This window comes from Lepus europaeus, chromosome 16, assembly GCF_033115175.1.
Source record: "Lepus europaeus isolate LE1 chromosome 16, mLepTim1.pri, whole genome shotgun sequence".
NCBI classification, from domain to species: Eukaryota; Metazoa; Chordata; class Mammalia; order Lagomorpha; family Leporidae; genus Lepus; species Lepus europaeus.
The window spans coordinates 60,488,796-60,512,357 of NC_084842.1; the positions used below are offsets into that span (position 1 = coordinate 60,488,796).

Consider the following 23,562-nt stretch of genomic DNA (forward strand, 5'->3'; position numbering starts at 1 on the left):
AGAGTGACTTAATTGTTTTTAGTAGCAAGAAAAAAACCTGGCACTGTCCCTAAAATAAATAGCATATGAACAGCAAATAAACAGTTTTCATTGGTTTGTGACTCATTTGGGACTTAAATGCCGTCACATCATCTTTAGTGGAATTAAGAGCTTGGCTGAAACTAGAACCACAGGAAACCTAAGGTGACTTCGGGAATGATGAATACAGGATATAAAATAGCACACAACATAATAAAATGGTCACTTCCTGGGTGGGCTTATGAGTTGTTGCTATAATACATCCATACTGTTTTGACTACCTGATACTTGTCTTAGTCCATCTGGACTGCTCTAAAAACAACAAAACCCTGGAAGGTTACAACCAACAGAATTTACTTCTCTCAGTTGGAGGCTGGGAAGGTCAAGTTCAGGGTGCTGGCAGACTTGGTACCTGTTGAGGTCCTGCCATCTGGTTCACAAAGAGCACGTCTCACCACATCCTCCCATGGCAGCAAGAGGACTAGAAAGCTCTCTGAGGCATCTTTTATAAGGGCAGTAATCCCATTCATGACATAATCATCTCCCAAGGGCCCAACTTCCCAACACCATCACTTTGGGGGTCAAGATTTCAACATATGAATTTTAGGGAGAAACATTCAAGCCACAGCACTACTTTACCAGTAGATGATATTGGGATGAGTATCATCCTTTACATGACCCGAGCTTTGTTTTTGTTCGTAAAAATACAATAAAGTATCAACATCATACTCCCAGGATAAGAAACAAAGAAAAGTTGAGTGACTTATTTCTGAGTAGGGAGTGCAGTAAGAATCTGAACTTAGTTCTCAAGCATCTCACAAAATGCTGACCCCGAGAGCCTGGCTGTGCAGCTCCTATGCCCCTGGGCTGCTAGCACAGTGCAGGGAAGGAAACTGCTGATCACCTGAGCCCAGGTGTTCTGTTGCTTCAAGGTGAAATGCTTGCCTCTCTTGGTTAGAAGCAAAATCCAAAAACCAAGAGACATTCTCCTCCACACTGTCTCCATCTTCAATACCTAGGTATGGCATTTATCAGGATACCATTGGCTCCTTTTTCTTATCCTTGCTGGTTATGTTTTAGGTTTAGTAATAAGCCTGAGTAGGTAACAAATCTGGCCACAACATGTACTGGGACTTGCTGTGAAGATGCCAGAGATGGAGGCATTTTAGGATGAGTCATTGAGATAGGACCACCAGACCTGCACGTGGTTCCAGGGGTGGGTGCACAATGGTAGCACCGCTTTAGAAGAACAGTTCACGTGGCTGGCACTGTGGCTCACTTGGAAATGAAGGGCAATCCTAAGGCTGCTGCTTAATAGGTCCTAATGTGGAGTCATTAGAAAGTAGGAAACACACAGGACACCCAGACCAATGGACCAGAGCTTGGAAAAACAGCAAAAAGAGAGCTGCCCTCAAGCCAAGGAGAGAGGCCTCAACAGACACTGCAGCTGCTGGCCCCTTGCCTTTGGACTTGCAGCCTCCAGAACCATGAGGAAGACTGAGTGCGGCAGCTTAAGCCTATGATACTTTGCCATGGAGGCACTTGCAGATGAATGCAGGAGTTTCAGCCCTAATGTGGTAAACATTTGCAACTGTTGAAAATAAAAGAGCTGGCAGATGACCTCAAGGGCTGTCTGAGTAATGTTCCCCTCAGCAAGGAACCACTTCCAGAAAAAGAAAACAGTGAATCTGGGGTTCAGATAAAATTGGGAAATGCTGGAAAAGATAGTTTACCAGATTTCTTTGCTGTAGAATTCCTGGAGCCTTTAATGTGCTGCTATACACATTGTTAGGACAATTCATATGCTCTGGGGTCTTCCTTGACACTCTCCTTCCCCCCACTCTGCATTGCCAGCCCTGGTGACTTTATCTTCTAAGTATGCCTCAAATTAGCTCACTTGTCACTATTGAACCACCATAAAAACCTGGACCAGATTACCTATGTCTCTCACATAGTCCACTGCAAAAACACCCACTGGCTGTTCCCCAAACAAGTTTCCCCAACACAGAGTAATCTTCTTTTAAACACAGGTCCGATTATGTCCGCTCCCATTTCTTAAGGCATTTTAGCAACTTCCTTCTGCTAAATGAGAGGATCAAAATTCCTACTCATTTATTCAAGCTTATCTTGAACTAACGTCCTCACTGGGCTACACATTATTTTGCTCCCACCTGCCACAGGGTCTTTGCTCATGCTGTAACTTTTTCCTGGTCAGTTCTCACTATGTGGGTCTGGCGTTGTGGTGCAGGCTGTTAAGCAACTTCAGTTTCCCATATCCGAGTGCCAATGTCAGCTTCCTGTAATGTACCTGGGAAGGCAGCAGAAGATGGCCTAAGAACTTGGGTCCCTACCACCCATGTGGGAGACCAGGATGGCGTTCAGCCTGGCCCAGCTCTAGCTGTTGCAGCCATTTGGGGGTGAACCTTTCTCTCCATCTGTCACTATGCCTTTCAAATAAGTCAATCAATCAATCAATCTTCAACTCCTATTATCTTCCTCAGAGAAGCCTTCCTTTACTTCCATTATTGGATCACATCCTTCCACCACTGTACTTTCACTACTGAAAACTGACACGTGTGTGGTTATTTGGTTAATCCCTGAATCCATTTATTCTAGGCTATAACATCCAACTTTGAAGAATATCTTATATGCAACACTCAGTTGATCTATTAAGTTCTGGGGAGGGCACATGTGAAACACACAAGAATTTTTACAAGAAATAAGAGCAGCATTAAAGGAGTTTTGACTTCTTAGAGACATAACTATTTGCTGTAATTTGGCATCTTTTGAAATAAATAAGCCATCTGAGAAGTGAATTTTGGAATGAATATGCTAATGGATCTAAGTCCTGGATATATGCTTGTATGTTTAACTTAAAAAAAAAAAAAGCTTTTGATTATAGGAATTTTCAAACCTACAGAAAACTTGAAAGACCAATACAATGAACAGCCACGTGCCTTTAATGAACCTGTTTGATGTTTTGCTCATGGAATGAAAAAAGTTGCTCTGCAGGTCTGACCTCTTTTGCCTTACTGTGGACAAGGCAACTCTGTACCTTCCGAAAGACAGAAGGCTAGGGGAAGATGTCCCAAGTGCCCATGCCAGCCATACCTGGCCTGGCGAATAATTCATCAAGATATGTTTAGGGCTTGACCTTAAGTTGCCATGGGGGATAATAAGACCCTTGTGGGACCAATGTGTTTTTTTTTTAAAAAGTAGGCATTTGAGAAAATAAGACACCTGTGCATGAAATAAGTAGCAGCTAAAAACACACATATGTGCTGAGTGAGAGGGTGCAATGCTGAGTTAAGACAATAAAACTGCTTCTAGCCATGTACCCACAGGGCATCGATTCCCTGAGCCAAGCAGCATATCTCATTAGCAACCAATGAGAGCGGCAACAAAAAGACCAGCTTGGGAAAATAATCTTATAAGGCAATTTATAAATCAGTACTTCCACTGTAAACAAACATGAGCGTAAAGAGTCTGCTTCCTTATCTAAGTTATATTTACAGTTATTTTAGTTCCTTACTGGAAGAACAATCCAGAGCTGGGGAAGTCTTTGTTCCTTTAAGGGCCAACCCTGGTTTGGTGGACTAAAGCCAAACTATTAATCCATTTTTTCCCCCTGACAAAGAATAAGCTACTATGTTTACCAGATCTATCAAGTCAGACCCACACTCAGAGCCTGCCTTGGGTGAGTACCATTCCCAGGGGACTGGCCCAGGCCTGGAGATCTGGGCAGGGCTTCCGTCATAACCCATGATTTTCAGAGGGGTGATCTGGGCTAGAGAAATCCCAACTAAATGGTAGATGAGCTCACAACCTAGTACAAATCTTAACAGAAAGAAACAACATCATGTAAATGAAGGCGTGGGGTGGGGGAGGACACCAAAGATGGTGCAAAGTAGTGGGGGGGGGGGGGGGCTGTGTTTTAAAATAATAAAAGCCATTACTACTTTGGGGCACTATTCAACCCATACAAGACTGTAAATGGCCTTTAGAAAGACGAGCTCTTCAGGTCCACAGGATCTCTTTAGATTAGGTTCTGGAAGGAGGCAGTTTACATGCGCACACACACACACACACGTATATACATGTACACACACTTGGCATGAGAACTTGGTTTTCTAAAACTTTATTTCTAGGTCAGATTTTCCAACCTGGAAAGGATCCAGGGAGGGAGTGTACAGGATTACTTGTGTTTAGTTTATGCTTTGAATTCATACTTCTGAGTTTTTCTCAATGTGCATGTATTAATTTTACAATCGGGGAAAAATCCAATAAAACTTTCAAAGATCCCAGGGGTGGGTATTTGGTGTGATTAAGGCACCACTTGGGACTCTCACATTCCCTATTGGAGTCTCTGGTTTGAATTTTGACTATACTACTTCTGATCCAACTTCCTGCTCACACATACCTTGGGAGGCAAAAGGTTATGGCTCACCCATCTGGGTCCTTCTCACCAACATGGGAGACCTGGACTGAGTTCTGGGCTCCTGGCTTCAACCTGGCCCAGCCCCAATTGTTTTAGGCATTGGGGGAGTGAACCAGAAGATGGATCTCTGTCTCTCTGCCAGCTAAATATTTTTAAAAAGGTCAGAGTTGAAGCTCTTTATTTTTTACACATGGGAAAACTGCTGTTGTAGGTAAGAAAGAATCTCAAAAAAAAAAAAAGGCTAGAAAATCAATGTCTAGGGATTTGGGAGTACACCTGTGAAGGGATAACTAACAGATGTCTATTGAACTCTTATTTAAACATTTGTAAGCTTAGATGGATGGATAATAACCCACTGTGTGGATGGAACACATACTAACTACCCATGCATCAGTCAATGGACTGCTGGGTGGCTTCCACCTTTTATGGATGATATTACTATGAACACTTGTATACAAGTTTTTTTGTGGACATTTACATTTTTTTCTTGAGTACAGACCTAGGAATAGAACTGCTGGTTAATACAGTAATTCTATGTTTAATCAGATTGTTTTCCAGAGTCAATGCACCATTGTGAATCCTCCCTCTCCCCAGAAGTGTACAAGGGTTCTCACTTCTGTCTCCTCATCTACACTTGTTATTGTCCACCTTTTTTGGATAATAGCCATTCTAGTGAGTTGCTGTCCTGAAGTGATACACTTCATCATTTTGAACAGGTATAGCCTTTAAAAAGCTGTTTCATCACCTAAGTCATAGAAGTTAACAAATTTTATTCACATGTATGTACTGATATGATTCCTAACTTCTAGGCCAACAACTAACCCATCTTTGGGTTAGCACAATTACTATTCCCAACTTCAGACAAAGACATGGAGGCTCACAGAAGTTAAGAATTTCTAGGGGCCAGCCCTGTGGTGTAGCTGGTAAAGCCACCACCTGCAGTGCCAGCACCCCATATGGGTGCTGGTTCAAGTCCTGGCTGCTCCACTTCAATCTAGCTCTCTGCTGTGGCCTGGGATAGCAGTAGAAGATGGCCCAAGTCCTTGGGACCCTGTACCTATGTGGGAAACCTGGAAGAAGCTCCTGGCTCCTGGGTTCAGATCGGTGCAGCTCTGGCCAATTGGGGAGTGAACCAGCCGATGAATGACCTCTTTCTCTCTGCCTCTCCTTTTCTCAGTGTAACTCCAACTTTCAAATAAATAAGTAAATCTTAAAAGAATTCCTAGAGCTGCAGTGTTGTTCTTTCAGTGGCTACCACCTACATATATAAACACAGGAGTATATGATAGGGTGAAAAAAAGGGATAATTTTGTTGGATAGAAAGTGTTCAGTAAAGATGGCTAGGAAGCTGAAGAGAAACGGTGTTTAGGTGACTGCAACAGGCAATCGGGCAATGCATGATCTGTTGAGGGATGAAGGAGCAGAGCAGTGATTTCTGTGACCATGGAGCAATTTTTAAAGGGAGACTTGAGTAAACAGTCCCATCTCTGCTTTGCCACTTTGGGTAAGTTATTCTTTTCCACCTATTTGGAAAATTAAAACATTAATTGTCCTAGGGTCATGGTGATACAAACAGTCCAAACAAGCGCTTAAATGATTTACATTTTAGTTCCGGCCCTTGCAAGAGCAAGGCCGGTTTCTCTAGAATGACTGCATTCTCTCTATGCAGCAGGATATGCAGTTTCAGTTTTGTGATGATTTTCCACCTTACATAAAAGAGCTCCTTTCTTTTCCTCCTTGTACTGGAGGCAAAATTATTTCTCAATAATAAAAACATTATTTTGAATTTTGGCCACAATCACAAGCAATTCCAGAAATTAAAATTCCTCGTGCTCTATTTAAACATTATTGGTAAAAAGTTCCTGATCACCGGAATTCCTTCCTAGAAATTCACTTTGTGATGCTGCACGTGTAAGCCTTATATTTCAATCTAGGCTCTTGTGATTTCCAAATTTGTTTATGCAGACCCAAATAAAAAGGACTCAAAGAACATGTCTTCTACATAACTAATTCATAAACATTGTCAAAAGTGGTATATATTTACATGTAAATTCCTGAAGAGAAACAACAACAACAAAAAAAAGCAAGTTCCTCCAATACTAAGAATCTTAAAAGAAATAGGCTAGTTTTCAGCGGGACACAGTTGATTCAGAAATGAGAAATACAGACCAGAATGCTCATTATTTCTAAACATGTTTATTTTGAGCAATGGCTCTTCATATTGCAATCTTTGGCTAGGACCTGACAGCCTATATTTAAAGGGCATATTCTCCGATGTGTGTGGTGGGGTGGGGTGGGGGTGGGTGGAGGGAAGGTGAGTGGTTTGGAGTAAGATAACAGCCCAGTTTTACTGCTCTTGTTAATTCTGTGCTGGGGTTGAAGCATTCAGCAGAGAAAAGCAGCATTGTTTCTGGGGGTTCTGTACAGGAGTGGGAAGGAGGAAATGCTAGAAGGGTGATTGCTCAATTTCATTTCTTGAAAGGCACGCTTGTGTTTACTTTTCCTCCAAATCGAAGCTTTGGGGTCCAGAGCAACTGAAACACCTTTTGGGACTAGACGTTCGTGAGAAGACAGACTTTCCCCGAAACCACCAAGCTGGGAAGTTAGAAGAGCGGCCTGATGGTGGGTGGGCTGGGAAAAGCAGTAGAAGATGGCCCAGGTGTTTGGGCCTACCTCTGTCACCCATGTGGGTGACTGGGAGGAAGCTCCTGGCTCCTGGCTTTGGCTGGGTGTTGTGGCCACCTGAGGAATGAACCAGAAGCTGGGAGCTCGCTCACTCTCTCTCTCCCATCTCTCCCTCTTTCTTAAAAATAAATAAATAAATAAAGAGCTGACCGTTAACTGTCAGAGTGCCATGTTCCTTCAATATGTGACAGTACTGATCTTTGATATGATTAGACCTTGGTATATGGATCTGCCTGAAAATGAAGTAAGGTCTTGGGGAAAAAGAAAACTGACTTTTTATAAACAATCTAATTTTGGAGCTTCTAAATATCACTTATTTTTCATAGTCACAGCAACAATACCAATGCATAGAAAGCCATCAGAGGAAATCTAGCGCCATCTGAAAGTGGCCACTCTGAGTGCAGGTGGGAACATTGCCAAATCTGTCACAGATCTTGAGTTCCACCTGTCACTTACTAGCTCTGTTATCTGGAACAGCTTGCTCAACCTCCCTGAGCCTACTCCTTTAAGTTAATGTATACAACACACCTAGAGTACCTGGCACATAGCTGTTGTTCAATTAACAAGAACAATTCTTGCTCTCCTGACAAAGAAGACTTAAAGTTAAGGCCAATACCAACATGATATGAAGCCTTCCCCTCCAAAACTGATCATGTTTCATGTCACCTCCTATTTTATTTGGGCTTCATCTTCACCTACTGAGTTTTTGAGTATCTCCTGTCGTCGGGTAGCATGCAACAAGGAGTGCAAGGTGCCTACACCACAGTCCTTGCCCTTGAGGGGAAGGGACATTTGTTGATGCCATCCACTGAGACAGCAACAGGAGGGAGAGGCAATGGGTGGGGCCAGAGAGGCGGCGAGGGTGGATTGTTTCAGGTGAGTAGAGTCTAATGGGAGCTGGAGACCTGTGAGTGCATCTACGCCGCAGACAGCTGTTCCCAATGGATCTAGAGCTGCGTGGGAGGATGGGGCTGGAGACAGGCATTTGGGCCTCAAGTGCATGTGAGCGATGAGCGGTGCACACACTTGGGCACTGTCACAGGAGGGGTGGGGAGGGTTGGGAGCTAGAAGGGTGGGAAGAAGCACAGGGTAAGGAGGGAAACCAGGGGCACACCAGTGCCTGGGAGTGCAAGGCAGCAACAAGGGTTTTTGGGTATCCCCTGGGAACCCAAAGACAAGATTTGTGGCTACCTGGGTTTTAAAATTAACATTTAAATAACAAATCCAGAAACATCATTTTTCTCTTGCGTTGATCAGTTACAAATCTTATATTCTATTTAAAATTTTCTAAACTGTCAATCTTAAGAATGATGATTTAACTTGGTTACTTAAAATAACAGACATTTTAAACTCTGCACTTACAAATGTGACACATTTGATTTTTAAAAAAATCTGTTTTATGACCAATAAATAAACCCTCCTCTAGCACTAAAATGTTACATTAAATAAACTAATAAATAAGGCAAACCTTCAGTTTTCTTAAACATTTCAATATAGTATTAAACACAGGAAAAGTTTTTCTTAAAATTTTTAACTTAAAAATCCAAAGTCTAGGGGACAGTGCTACGGTATAGCAGGCAAAGCTGCCTCCTACAGTGCTAGCATCCCATAAGTGTGATGTTTCAATTCCCAGCTGCTCCACTTTCCATCCAGCTCTCTGCTATGGCCTGGGAGAGCAATAGAAGATGGCTCAAGTCCTTAGGAGGCCCAGAGGAAGCTCCTGGGTTCTGGATCCTGGGTTTGGATCGGCTCAGCTCCTGCTGTTGAGGCCATTTGAGGAGTGAACCAGTGGATGGAAGACCTCTCTCTCTCTCTCTCTCTGCCTCTCTGTAACTCTATCTCTCAAATAAATCTTTCCCTAAAAATTCAGTCTAACTCAATCATCTAGTGATATTTATTTATTTATTTGAGAGGCAGAGAGAGAACTCCTGTCTACTAGTCCACTCCCCAAAATGTTCACAAAGGCCTGCGTTGGGTTGGGAATTCAATCCAGATTTCCCACGTGGGTAGCAGAGACCCAGCAGCTACAGCCATCACCTGCTGCCTCACAGAGCATACATTAGCAGGAACCTGGAGTCAGGAGCCAGAGTTGGGCATCTCTGATATGAGAGACAGGCATCTTAACTGCTAGGCTAGATGTCCAACCCCTAATGATATATTTTAAATTAGAAATTACAAGCCTAGTCTTGAACAATTTTTTAAAATCATATAAAAATTTTAAATGAATATTTTAAAATAAAAACTTTTCTCAAACTTAATTTTATTTAGTGCATCATATTTATATCTAATTTAAATTTTTCTAGGGTTAAAACATTATCTTGGGGGCTGACACTGTGGCACAGTAAGTTAAGCCTCTGCCTGCAGTGCCAGCGTCGCTAGTGGGTGCCAGTTTGAGTCTTGGCTGCTCCATTTCTGATCCAACTCCCTGTTAATGGCCTGGGAAAGCAGTGAAGGATGGCCTAGGTGCATGGGAGACCTGGAAGAAACTCCTGGCTCCTGGCTTTGGATCAGCCCAGATCCTGCTGTTACGGCAAATTTTTAGGGAGTGAACAAGTGGATAGAAGACCTCTCTCTGTCTCTCCTTCTCTGTCTGTGACTCTCAAATAAAAAAATATTTAAAAGAAAAACCATTATCTTGAAGGAAAACAATTTCATTTTCCTTAGAAATTTGTGGTTACTTAGCACACTTTCACTGAAGAATTGGCCCAGGATTCAGGATTTAATCTAGATATTACAAACAGTTGAATTTTCTTACCTATGTCCCCAAGATTCAAATTACTTAGTACCTAATTCTCAAATTATGCGCCTTTTTTCTGAGGATGGAGTCACAAACCCTAGATCTTCAGAGGACCAAAGACTGGATTCAGGATCATGAAAACCTCAGGGTCAGATCTGATTATAGGTGATGGAGGAAGACAGACTGGCCACAAAAATGGGAAAAGAATCAGGAATGAGAAATTTAATGGTGTCACAGGGAATTTCAAAGAGAAGGCATCATCAATAGTTTGAAATGTTGACAGCAGGTTTAAAGGGTTAAAGGGGGTAAATATGACCACTGCATTTGGTCAATGCTAAGGTCTAAATAGGATTTCAGTCCCCATCTCATACAGACTTTAAATCCCAAAGTTGTGGACTGGTGGTACTAACAGGGTGGAGGCTTGATCCAATTATGGTGTCTGGAAAGTGGGGTGTCTGGGATGTGATCGGATTGGATTAGGTTGTTAAGGTGGAGTTCCCATGATCAGATCAGGTGACTGTAAGGAGAGATCACACAGGCATAAACGAACAACAGTGCTTCCTTTCTCTACTTCCTGCCTCAGCACATAGTCCTTCCTCTGCAAGTACTCTGCCATCCACAAACCTTACCAGCTGCCAGACTAATGGAGCCATAAGATCTTGGACTGTGAACCTCCAAAACTATTAGCTTAAATAAACCTTCTTTCATAAGAAGCTTACGTCTGTTGTTTTAGTTTACTGAAATACTGACTAATACAGGCAGGGAAATTTTCAAGTCACAGTGTAGACAGAAGCTGAATAGCATATATTAGAATGAACTGGCATAGGGGCTTGGGAATTGTAGCTAAAAGCTACAATAATTTGGGGGCCGGTGCCGTGGCTCATTTGGTTAATCCTCTGCCTGTGGCACTGGCATCTCATATGGGCGCCGGATTCTGTCCTGGTTGCTCCTCTTCCAGTCCAGCTCTCTGCTGTGGTCTGGGAAGGCAGTGGAGGATGGCCCAGGTCCTTGTGCCCTGCACCCGCATGGGAAACCAGGAAGAAGCACCTGGCTCCTGGCTTCGGATCAGTGCAGCGCTGGCTGTGGCGGCCATTTGGGGAATGAACCAATGGAAGGAAGACCTTTCTCTCTCTCTCTCACTGTCTATAACTCTACCTGTCAAATAAAAAAAAAGAGCTGCAATAATTCAAGAACTCTTTAAAATTTAATTTTTACTTTTATTATTTTAAAATTTTTTTAACATGTAATACTTGTAAATTTTTATGGGACACACTGCAATATTTTAACCATATATAACAAACTGATCGAAGAGTGGTGAAGTGGAAGTCAAAAGGCTCAATGGAGAAGACAGTTACTTTGTATTTTAATTTTTTTTTTTTTTTTGGACAGGCAGAGTGGATAGTGAGAGAGAGACAGAGAAAGGTCTTCCTTTTCCGTTGGTTCACCCCACAATGGCTGCTGCGGCCGGCACGCTGTGGCCGGCGCACTGTGCTGATCTGAAGCCAGGAGCCAGGTGCTTCTCCTGGTCTCCCATGTGGGTGCAGGGCCCAAGCACTTGGGCCATCCTCCACTGCACTTCAGGGCCACAGCAGAGAGCTGGACTGGAAGAGGGGCAACCGGGACAGAATCCGGCACCCTGACTGGGACTAGAACCCTGTGTGCCAGCGCCGCAGGCGGAGGATTAGCCTATTGAGCCAATTTTTAAAAATTCCACAACAGGATAGAGATTAATTGGTGAAGCAACATTCCAAAGGAGAGAAGATGAAAGTAAAAAAGCCTACAGGAAAAGAACTCTGTCCTCTGGGTATGGAGGGAATGAGGAAAGGATTGATACAGATGTAGACAAATTAGTGGGTGTGAACCAGGCAGGAGGTTAGGGTTGCTTGAACCTCACTGTCTGCACTTGCCAGGCCTTAGCCAACGTCTGGAAGAACCCAGGTCACAGCTTTCGGGAACAGCCAGAATCTGGCCTACCATGATGACAGCTCCAGATATGGCCCAAAGGGAGTCATAGGAGGGCTTCCTATAGGGTAGCAGTTCATATTAGTCACAAATTTAAGTAGGAATTCTAGATGCTTCTATTCAAACAATTTCTTAAACACAACATGGCCAGAGTTTAAGACAGGCTTCCAGGCACTTGCTAACACCTCTTAAACTGGATACCATGTTTCTTGGCCCCAGAGAATCATGACCCTATTTTTTTTTTTTAATTAAATATACACAGCAAATTTTCCCCATCTCTTTCCCTAGGCAACTTTTCCTTCTTCTACTCTTAGTGTCATCACTTTCTTTGCAAAACTTTCCCTATCTTCTCTCTCTCCTCCCCATTTAAGTGAGATCTCATAGAGGCTGAAAGATACCCCTTTGATAAGTTCCCCTTTGTTCTATCACAATGTAAATTTCATTTCTATCTGAAGATTATTTGAGGTTCCTCTCTCCCAGTAGATATCATAAGCCATACAGAGCACAATGCCCAGCATGTAGATGAATGCTTGTACAGCTATTAAAGTTGAGTCAGCAGGAAGCCAGTGGCCTGAGGCCTTCTCTATACTGAGTTCCTACATAGCAAACTGCAACCTAACTTAGTATTCTTATGCACTGTGTCAAGTGATTTCAATTTTGTGCAAACATCACATAGTTTTGCTCACACAAATCTAGATGGCATAGTCTGCAGCACACCCAGGTATATGGCAGACAAATATGGCATAGCTTGTTGTTCCTGGAGCCATGAGGAACAAAACACTACCACATTAAATAAAGCACAGGAGAAAATGGTACAATCAAGACTTGTGGGAAACAGAACATATATAAGCTTGCAGTACACTGTTTCCCAGTGAGCACTTTTTTATAAGTAGGAGTTCCCGCCAAAATAATGATAAAATATACTGTAGTAAACACATAAACCCAGTAGTATTATTATGTTACTATCATTATCAAGTAGCATGCACTGTAAAAAATTGTATGACCTATATTTTTATATGACTGGCAGTGAGCAGGTGTCTCTACACCAGCACCACCATAAACTTGTGAGCTATGACTGCTGTGAGGTCACTAGGGAATAGCAATTTTTTGGGTCTGTTCTCCTACAGGGACCTCCATCGTCCATGTAGTCTGAGGGAGACTATCACACTGATTTGCAGTGCTTGACTGTATGTAAATAAATGGAAATTTAAGAGTATATTTCTTGGAACAAATAACTGAGTTTCAGCCAATCACAGACTGCCAACCAGTCACACCACGCCCAAATAAGGCCCATACCTAGCTGGGATGGATCAAGTTATTTCTGCTCCTTACTTCTGGGTTCAGCCCACTGAAGCTCACAGTGCCACCCAGTAGAGCTCTCTGATCCTCTTCTGGTTTTAAGTGCTGCTCAGCTCATGAATGATTCTGTGGGCAAATAAACTGTTTATTTTGTCTAAAGTTTTCCTTTCAAAAATACCAGTGTGTGGTGTGGAAGTATAGTGGTGAAGGATCTTATTTGCAAGTTAAAATTCTGCATTTCGGAAAAGAACACTGAGGGGTTCTGGACGGCTAACATACTTTCTCTCTAGCATATGGGGACTTCACACAATTCATGGAAAATGGAATTAAGATAGGTTTATTCGGATGCAAAAAATATTTGGAAACCACACAGTTATTTTATAATGCTCATTTTTATGGGCTTTTTGAAGATTCTTGTATGCATGGATTTCAAAAAGATTTTGCAATGAAATAAACTTGTCTTCTATTTATTTGAGAGGGAGGGAGAGCAAGCACATGAGAGAAGAGTTTACTCCCAGCATTCACCAGGGGCTGCCACCTGGCCAGGGGGTGGGGTGAAGACAAAGCCAGGAGCCAGGGACTGTGTATAGGTCTCCCTTGGGAGTAGCAGAGACCCAATTACCAGGCATCACCACCACCTCCCAGGGTCTGCACGGGCAGAAAGCTGGAGTCAGGAGCTGCAGCCAGGTGTGGAACCCAGGCTCTCTGATGTGGGACACAGTACCTTTTAACTGCTAGACCAAACACCCATCCCAAATGTATCTTTTAATTTCATTTACCATGAACTTTCACAAGTATCCTTACATGATCTATGAACTATTACACTTTTAGTTTCTTTAAGGAAAATAAAAGCATACTTTGCCTCCAGGTCACTGAAAATAACTTAAAGATAACACCGAAACATTAGAAACACCTACTTACATAAGCAAACTAAGATTTATCAAACAACATTATTTAGAATAAGTGTTAGGCTTCACTAGAACCTAAATTGTAAATGATTTATACTGAAAAATACTGATCCTACAACCAAGGGTAGCTTCTGAGGTGTGATATAACTAGAAAATCCAATGTTTAATTCTTAAAATTTCACACTGTGGGAGATACCTTCTCCTGGGCCTGATCACTAAATATAAAAGGATTGCAGAGATTTTTGGTGCTGAAATCGATGCCTTTGCAAACTTCTCAAAAGAAAAGGCATCACCAGTGAGTTGCCTGCAGCCTTTTTGCTAGGAGGGTAATTTGCAAACAGGCATGATTAGTATCATACAGTAGGCAAATATTATTCCATGTCCCACCCAAAGCAAACAAATGAAAATAGAAACTTCAAGAACAACTATAAAATATCTTCAAATTTAAAGACACAGCACACTCTTATCATTTGGCTCCCTGTACATCTCTTATCAGCAATACACATTTCTTAATTAGTCTCACATGGGAATTTCTAGCAGGAATGTTACTTTGGTTCTTTTGATTGTGGGCCAACTGATTAATTTCTTGCCTTTTTTAACTGTCAAAACATTATGCAGCAAAAAAAATTAGATGATTCTAATAACATATTTGTTGATTATAGGTATTAAGGAACATAAGTAACTCCACTTGGTTTAGCCCTTAATTACAAACATAGACACATTCTAACTCCTTCATGGAAATTTCCATTTCCAATGCAAGTTATTGTTGCTATTAACCACAATGTCATAATGTAAAGGCATGCAAACTATGTCTTTCAGAGTGTCACAGTGTTGAGGTAAAAATGCATTGCCATATCCCTTTGGGAGAGAATACAATCACCACCCTTGTGGCAAATCTGATAATGGGTCAGATAGGAAGGGTCAATTCACAGGGAGCATTAGTCCTTGGGTTTCAGGCAGACTAATTCAGACAGTCTATCTTGTCTATCCAACATGTTTCCCATTTTGCTAGAGTTCAGTCACTACATCTCATACCAAGATTACTATCAGTTTGTTTAGCTGAAAAGAACCAGTCCAGGTACTCCTGAAGGTGTATACACACAGAGTCCAGTGCCGGATTATACAGGGAAGATCCCCATTCACTTAATGACCCCTTCAGAGTGCAGCAATCTTGTCATCTTGGGATTTTTCTACTGTTATTTTGGAATTTTCTGGTTCTGAGGTCGGTTGAGTTGTGGTTCAATAACATAGCTTTCTGCTCCACTTGCAACGAAGGCCCCCTGGCTACTCTCTTTCACTTTCCCCTTGACCACACTCAGCTTCTGTATGAGGTTAGCAGTCAAGAAGCTCATTGAGAAGTTCTGTATTTGTGAAAAGCACAATTATCTTACTGAAAGTCATACTTAATAGCTGACCAAGGAGAGAATAATGATCAGTTCTTTAAATTTATCCTTATTTTGTTATATAAAAATACTAGCTTGCTTAATAAGATTGGAAGTCACGTCAAAGTTCTGCCACTCAGCTGTTTTTTGTGTCTCAAACGTTATGACAAAAATGCATGAAACAAGGGATGTTGTGATGTAGAGGGTAAAGTTGCTGCCTGTGACATAGTCTCCCATATGAGCATTGGTTTGTGTCCCAGATGCTCCACTTCCAACCCAGCTCCCTTTTGATGGCCTGGGAAAAAGCAGCAGAGGGTGGCCCAAGTGTTTGGTCCCTGCCACCCATGTGGCAGACCTGGATGAAGCTCCTGGCTTTGGTCTGGCTGGCTGAAGCCCTGGTTGTTGTGGTCACCTGGGGAGTGAACCAGCAGACGGAAGCACTCTCACTTGCTTGCTCTTCTCCAACTCTTTCAAATGAAATAAATCTTGAAAAAAAATGCATGATACAGATACCTTAAAGACTTATAGCACTGTGAATCTGTGCAAGACTAGTGATAGAAGAAAATTGTTTTAAATAATTTAAAACTAAACTTGATAGAAACATTTAAATGCATGTGGGTAGACAGGGTCTGAAAAATCAGACAGATGGTAACTTAACAAATGGGAATGTTTAGGGTATGGAAAATGTTCAGTTGAAATAAATTAATAAAACACTGGAAACAAGCTCACCAAACTTGCAAAATGGGAGGCAGGGAGAGAATAGTTTCCGAAAGACAAACTCATTTAGGTGATGAACACCAGATGCCAAGTAGAGCTGGGCAGACACAAAAGTGCTCTTTCTGATTAGCTTTGAGGGAGGAGGAGAAAAGAACCAGGTGCCAGAGGTGAGAGAGCCAAACACAGCCCTTACCAGCCTGGGGCCACTCCCAGCCTCCCTGGCTACCTGTGGGTCTCCCAGCATGGAAGCTCAGAGCCCTCATTTCTGTCACAGGACAAGGTTTCTCTCAGCAGTGATCCAGAAGCATCTATCTGGTTGGGTCCCACAACATGAGGGTGGACAATCAGAGACACTGCCCTGGACACACAACCAGGCCAGCTGGCTGTGTTTCTGAGAGATAAGAGCTGTGAGAGCTGTAGAAGAGAATTCAGAAGACAGCTCTGGGAAATCATGGAAATGATCAATACATCAATAGTATGCCCTGCACAGTGATGTCACTGTCTTTAGGAAGTTCAGGATATTCGTGTACTGCTGCAGTGAGAAGGGTACCCACTGACAATCCTGTGAATCCAGTTCACTTCCACAGTGTATGGCGAGTTAAGCAAGTACCCCTAACCTATTCTTACAGGTGTGTGTGTGTGTGTGTTAGAGAGAGAGGGAGAGAGAAACATGAATCATGGAAGCTCTGTGTGAGTGCAAACTGAGTGTAGGTGTCTTCCTCCTCCTGAAACCTTATCTTGTATCTTGGATCTGAAGTCTAAGTAAAGGCTGTTGATTGTTTTAATGAGTGCTTTACACTGATACTGGACATCGACTTTCTGAGTTTCAGTGAATTTTTTTACTTGACAATTCAATAAAAGCCAACTCATTATCAGATACCGTGAGTGGTAGAAGAGACATACCTTGTAGAATAAAAAATTCCCGACAGCAGGTTCTTGGGCATTGTTTATTAATCTAGGGTTCTGTGACTTTGGCCAAATCATTAACCTCTTGGGATCTGTTTCCTGTTCTGTAAAATGAGTATGTTGAACTAAAATGATCTCTCAAACCCCTTTCAGATCTAACATTCTGTAATGAATGCAGCCTGTGTGTTCAGAAGAGGAAGCAATCACTTGGGGATAGAATGATCAGAAGTTTTCATGATAAAAACAGTGTAGTTTGCTCATTCTCTGCAAGGTCTGCTTTCTCTGATTGCGAAAGGAAAACTGCACAAAGTCCAGAGTACAAAAATGTCAAATGTAGACAGCAAATGTCCCTGTAATCTCCAATGTTACCTGTTCAGAATTTATTCTTCCAGATACTTTTAAAAAAGATTTATTTATTTATTTATTTGAAAGTCAGAGTCATACAGAGAGAGGGAGAGGCAGAGAGAGAGAGAAAGAGAGAGAATCCATCTGCTGGTTCACTCCCCAATTGGCCGCAACAGCCAGAGCTGTGCTAATTTGAATCCAGGAGCTTCCTCCAGGTCTCACACATGGGTGTAGGGGCTCAAGGACTTGGGCCATCTTGTATAGCTTTCCCAGGCCACAGCAGAGAGCTGGATCGGAAGCGGAGCAGCTGGGACTCAAACCAGTGCCCATATGGGGCACCAGCACTGCCGGTGGCGGCTTTACCCACTATGCCACAGTGCTGGCCCCTCTTCCAGATACTTTCTAGTAAGCCCTAAGTATAATCATTACTATTTTATTAAAAGGAAACATGAAGTACAATTTTCTGCAACAAATTTTAAAAACTGAGGACATCCTTCCGTCATGTTGTTATATATACATCTCACTTTTTACATCTCATTTTAAAATCAGTGCAGAGTATTACAGTATATCTTTAAGTTGCATTGAAACAATGCATATTGAAGTCATGTGATTCTTTTCTTTTCTGATCATGAACAACACTGCATAAAAGCTCCTTGAATATCTAGGTCCTAAAATTCCATCCTAACACCTCCTTATTTCTCATTTCTAATTCATCACCAAGTCCTGGTCACTTACCTAATGTCTCAGGTCTCCATCTAACTCCTGTCATAGAACTGCTTCTACTTTATTCAAGTGGTGAGTCAACACTGTCCTCTTGTGCAACAGTTTCTACATGCTCTACTCTCTCCTCAAGTCTCGCCTTCTTATTTTCTACTTTCAGTTTAAAAATTTCAATAGCTTGGGCTGGCATTGTGGTGCAGTGGGTTAAGGTACCACTTGCTGGCATCCCATATGAGCACGTTTGAGTTCCTGCTGTTCCACTTCCAATGCAGCTCCCTGCTAATGCATGTAGGAAAACAGTATAAGATTGCCCAAATGCTTTGGCCCTGTCCACCCACTTGGGAGACCCAGAAGGAGTTCCAGGCTCCTGGTGTTAGCCTGACCCAGCCCCAGCTGTTGCAGTCATTTGGGGAGTGAATTAGCAGATGGAAGATCTGCCTCTCCCTCTCTCTATAACTCCCTTTCAAATAAAACAAATCTTTAAAACAAAAAACACAAACAACAACAACAACAAAAACCCTTTCAATAGCTTCTCTGTTCTTAAGATAGGGAGGAGGAAGAAAGGCAGGAGTATGGGTGAGATGGAATTGGCGGGGAAGAATCATCAGCTTCCCAAATCTGTATATATTAAATGCATGAAGTTGTATTTCTCAAACAAAATAAAAAACATATATAATAAAAAGTTACACATTAAAATCTAATTTCGTGATCATCCATGTGAATCTTCCATGCCAATCACTTATAAGCATAAATTATGTCATTTATAAGAATAAACTATGATAAAAAGCAAAAAATAAAAAAGATAAAGATCACCGGATGTGATGGTTGCATTGTCCATAATTTCCTTTTAGATGCGCCAGCATAGACAATCTGTGATTTACAAGTGTGTTTTTAATCCATACCCTAAGATGTAGATTAAATGACATCCTGTGGAGAAGGTTGTAAGAATGTCGTCAAAAGGCTACGATCCAGAGGTGGCTTGCTCAGGTACATTCCCTTGTTTATCTCCGATCAACACAAGGAACTTCATGAGTTAGCAAAACAGAGGTTAGACATAATATTTCATCAGTGAAACTGTTTTTTTTTAATGATCCAGAAGTAGCAGGAGGCATTCCTACTCTTGCATCAGCACAGCGGATTGTAGTGATGGGGAGTCTGCACCCTTCACAGTGCCTTCTAGTGCTTGTTTCTAGCTCATAGGATTCTAACTGCTTAAATTAGACTCTCAGGTGAGCTCAAGGCTTCTTCAAGTAGAGTGTCACAATTGCTTAAACTTTCCATGAAAGATACAGTTGGAGAAACTAAAATAGAAGGAAGGACTTCATTAGCCTTACAGAACAGGATGTACAGGTGTTTTCATTGTTGCTTACTAATCAACTTTGGCATGTGAGGCTGAAAGGAACCTCCAAGTGTTGAGGCAATGAGGAAGGAGACCTATTTTCCTCACCTCTCTATATTGAAAGCATCAACATCCACAAGATTCACTTCCTAAGTAGGAAACACCAGATGACAGTACGTGACCTCCAAGGTCCTATGTGGTCTAGCTTCTATTTCTCTTGGGCTTCTGCATGGTCAGCATACTTCTTGGAACTTACCCCATCTCAAGCAGTCTGAACATGCTGTCTGCTCTCCTGCCCCTGCTACTTCCTCTGCCCAGTGAGATGCCACTCAGCCTTCGGACCTCAGCTGCATACCCCATCCTTGGGGAAGTTGTTCTTGCCTGCTGGTGCCCAGTACTTTCTTCCCTGTAGTCCACATTGGCCCATGTGGCCATATGTTGTCATGGTTACAGGACTGGCACCTCTATCCTGATGAGTCTGTGGCCAGGCCTGTTTTGTTCATCTTTTTATCCCCACCACTTGGCACAGGGCTTGGCCTCCACAGACACTTGTTCAGTAAAAGGCCATTGAGGTTGCATTCTATACAGTGGTAATAGAAAGAGAAGGAGGTTTTCTAGCACTGGGTCCACTGACTAGCATGGGCCATCCACAATGAGAACAATGTACAATGAGACTTCTGTAGAAATCAGACCAAACTCACAAAATGAAGGATGTGGAATATATCAAAACCAAAAGGGAGGCCATGGGCTTCTCTTTTAAGTGCAGTAAATACCAACTTAGTTATTTTGAAAATTCTTTGTGGAAATGAGGACCAAGAAAAGATCCCCATCCTTAGCTCCTGTCTAAGTTCTGTAGTTTTCCTGTCTGAACATGAACACAGTGATCATCGCAGCATCTAAGTAAGTTCTGCTTTCTTAAAGAATTCCACTAGGACCCTGTTTCCCGTACGTTTTTGGCAGCTTCCCTACCTCACACTAATAAAAACACAAAATCATTACTACTCGAAGTTCTCTACATGCTTTGGATAGGGGTATATTTTGGAAGATTAAAAACTATCCCTGGGCATATACTTAAGCAGACAGTTTCACAACAAGGAAATATATCTAGTTAGAAATTCAGGGGAAATCCCACGTGTTCAAGCTTGAGCACTCCTGTTACTTCAGGTGGTTTTTATCTAGGGTGAACATGAGGTGAGCTATGAGGAGACGTGTGTACCTTGAGCCTCACCCTGCCTTCTTTCCTTCCAGCCTGCATCTCAAGATACTGCCCTGCTCAAAATCGTCTCACTTTGACATTCAAGAAAACCATAGGTCACATAGGCTGAGAACCGGAACTCTTAAACCTTTATGTGCAAACTCTGCTAAGGAGACAGAAGTTAGGGGAAGGAGTTAGCTTTCTAGCTGGACAGATAAGGAAACTGAAATCCAAGAAGATTAGGTGAAGTTCCTGAAATCCCCCAACCTATGCATGGGCCAGGTTCAAACCTGATGCAAACCCAGCCCTCATTCCAGTCCCTTTTGGGACAGCCAGGTGTGAGTCTGAGTGGGTCCCATCTTTGACTGCAGGATGCAATAAAAGAAAATATAGCCTTGCTCCAGTTTCTTCTCAAAGGACGCATATAAAGGAAATCAATGGTGTGCACCTACTGACATGAGAAGGAGGATTTAATGATAACAAGCTTGCATATGATGCTGTCACTTGTGTCTCACTTGGGTGACTCTGATGGTTTCTGACTTATGGGCGTGGGTGTCTGCCTGGTCACACCTGCCATTAGGTATGCCATTATGCGCTTGCAACAAATTCTAGAGTTTTGCTGTGTTTGCTCATTTGCTTTCTGTTCGTCTGGTTACCTCGTAAAGGACAACTGACTGTCACCAGCTGCAATTCCAGCAATTTTATTCTCTAAAGCTACTTCGTTTGGCTTTTTTTCCCACTTCCTCTTGTATTTTTTTTCTTTTGACTACAAAAAGGTAATGCTCCTTTGCCCCATTAAATCCTTGAATTTAGCCCGCTCCACATCAGTGAGCTGTGACTTCTCTACCTCCCTTTGTTTTCATGCTCACCTCCCTGAAGCCACAAGCTTAGCTGTGTGTTTCAGAACCAAATACTGGCCTTGTTTCCTTGAAGAATGAAAGAGAGGCATCAAGCAGAGGGCTGAACACATCTTACAGCAGAGGGACCTGAGGGGGGGGGGGTGTCCACTCCTAGAACACTTGGCTTCCTTCACCAAAACCAAAACCTAGCAAGGATCACAAAACTTGTCCTGTCAAGTTTCAAAGACAATAGAAATTGTAGCCAAATCTTGACTGTCTAGCCAACTACCTCTGTTTTATAATTCTCTTTAGAAACAACTATAGCACTCAATGGACTTTGTTTCATACCAGGTGGCTAGCAAACCAGGATTCAAACCCATGTCACCTTGACTTTGGCATATGAGCTCAATCATCATTCCCACACTGTTTGTCATTAGTTGTGAAACACCATGGGGAGTTTAGTCAAAGACTGTAAAACTGGGGACTGCAGACCTGGGTCCTAGCCTAGGGTTGTCCCCAACAGATGTGCAGGCAATCCTTGAAGATCTCTTCTTCTCTTCAGGCCTCATTTTTCTTATCCATAAAATCGGAGGGCAGAAGTTAAGGCTCCACTTGGGACACCTTGGGACAGAGTGCCTGGTCCATGTCCTGGGTATTCTGCTTCTGATCCAGCTTCCTGCTAATAAACAACCTGGGCGGGAACAGATGATGGCTCAAGTACTTGGATCCCTGTCACCCATTTGGGAGACCTGGATTAAGTTCCAGGCTCCTGGTTTTAGTCTGGTCCAGTCCTGGTTGTTGTGGGTATTTGAGGAATGAGCCAGCAGACAGAAGATATCCCTCTCTCTTTGCCCACCCCATGTCTTCTTCCTATCACTCTTTCAAATAATTACTTCAAAGTCACCAATATAAACTTTAAAGCATCTTGCTAAATTTTTTGTATGAAACCAACCAACTCAAACCAAGACTGATCAGTTTGACAATCTCCTCTCAACACCAACCAGAAAACCGACAGAGTGCTTTAGTGGGGACATAGCAGGTTGGGCTTGCAGTCAGTAGCCCTGGTTCAAGTCTTGGCTAAATCACATCTCCAAGCCTTAGTGTTCTTAACTGTGAGAGGGTTATAATAACCCCACCTGTACAGTTGTCTCAGGGTAGCTGGGCAGGTCTAACAGACTGAAGAACTTCTTCATTATAAACACTTGCTTGCCAAAAATTTTTTTCTATTTACACGGGCACAGAGATTTGGAATTTTCATGTGAACTGCTTCTTAGCAGAGTTGAAAAACTGCTGTAATTCAAGGCATGGGGCAACTGACTTCAAATACATGAACAAGCAAAACTCCCAAACCACCACTTCTGAAAGACAGCCTACTTTGCCAGTGGGGAAGAATGCAAAGATACCACCCCCACCTGAGGGTTGGGAAGCACCTTTCTTAACCCGGCAGTCCACAATCACCTTCACCTTCTCTCTTTCTTCCCTTTTATTCCACTGTGCAATCAAGTTCTGTAAGACGCGCTGAGAGCTGCCCTCCAGATGGGACCTATCTCCTCCATTTTCTCCATCTCCATCTGAGTCTGAGCTCACCTCACAGCACACACAGACGACAGCAAGAACTCACACTTGGGGTGGCTGCCACCAGTACTTGTCCTCTGCAGGCCACCCTCAATGCTACCTGTTAGTCCTCCCAGGAAACAGCCCTCATCAGGATCCATGGAGATTTCATCAGTCATACATTGCTTCCCTCCAAAGATGCACCCTTCCTCTAATTCTGGAATCCTTCCACTTGTCCTCAGCCTCATGGCCCCATCCAGATTGTTGAGCCACAGGCTCACAAGCTGAGAAAACAGCGGTTGTCTAATCCATTATGTTTTGAGGTGGTTATGTAGCAATGGATAACTGAATAAATAATTTCTCAATAAACACTGGCTATTATAGTTTGGGAAAAGGGTACTCAATAGATAATAAATCAGTGATTGATGACTGATCTGGAAATTGGGACTCAGAGTGTAGTCCTAGTAGCTTTTCTAACAGGCAGCTGTGTGACCTCAGACATGTTATTTAACTTCTTG

The 23,562-nt window shown here is 42.5% G+C and overlaps 1 protein-coding gene across 3 annotated transcripts in view; it reads right to left on the minus strand.

Moving 5' to 3' along the window:
* C16H4orf19 (chromosome 16 C4orf19 homolog) overlaps window positions 1-23,562 on the minus strand; it is a 102,162-nt gene that overhangs the window by 74,002 nt on the left and 4,598 nt on the right. The window contains exon 2 of one of the 3 annotated variants that reach the window (XM_062213534.1): window positions 13,137-13,265. The exons of the other annotated variants lie outside the window; for them this stretch is intronic. The gene's annotated coding sequence lies outside the window, so the exon portion shown is untranslated. The remainder of the gene's footprint in view (window positions 1-13,136; window positions 13,266-23,562) is intronic. 3 annotated transcript variants of the gene reach the window in all.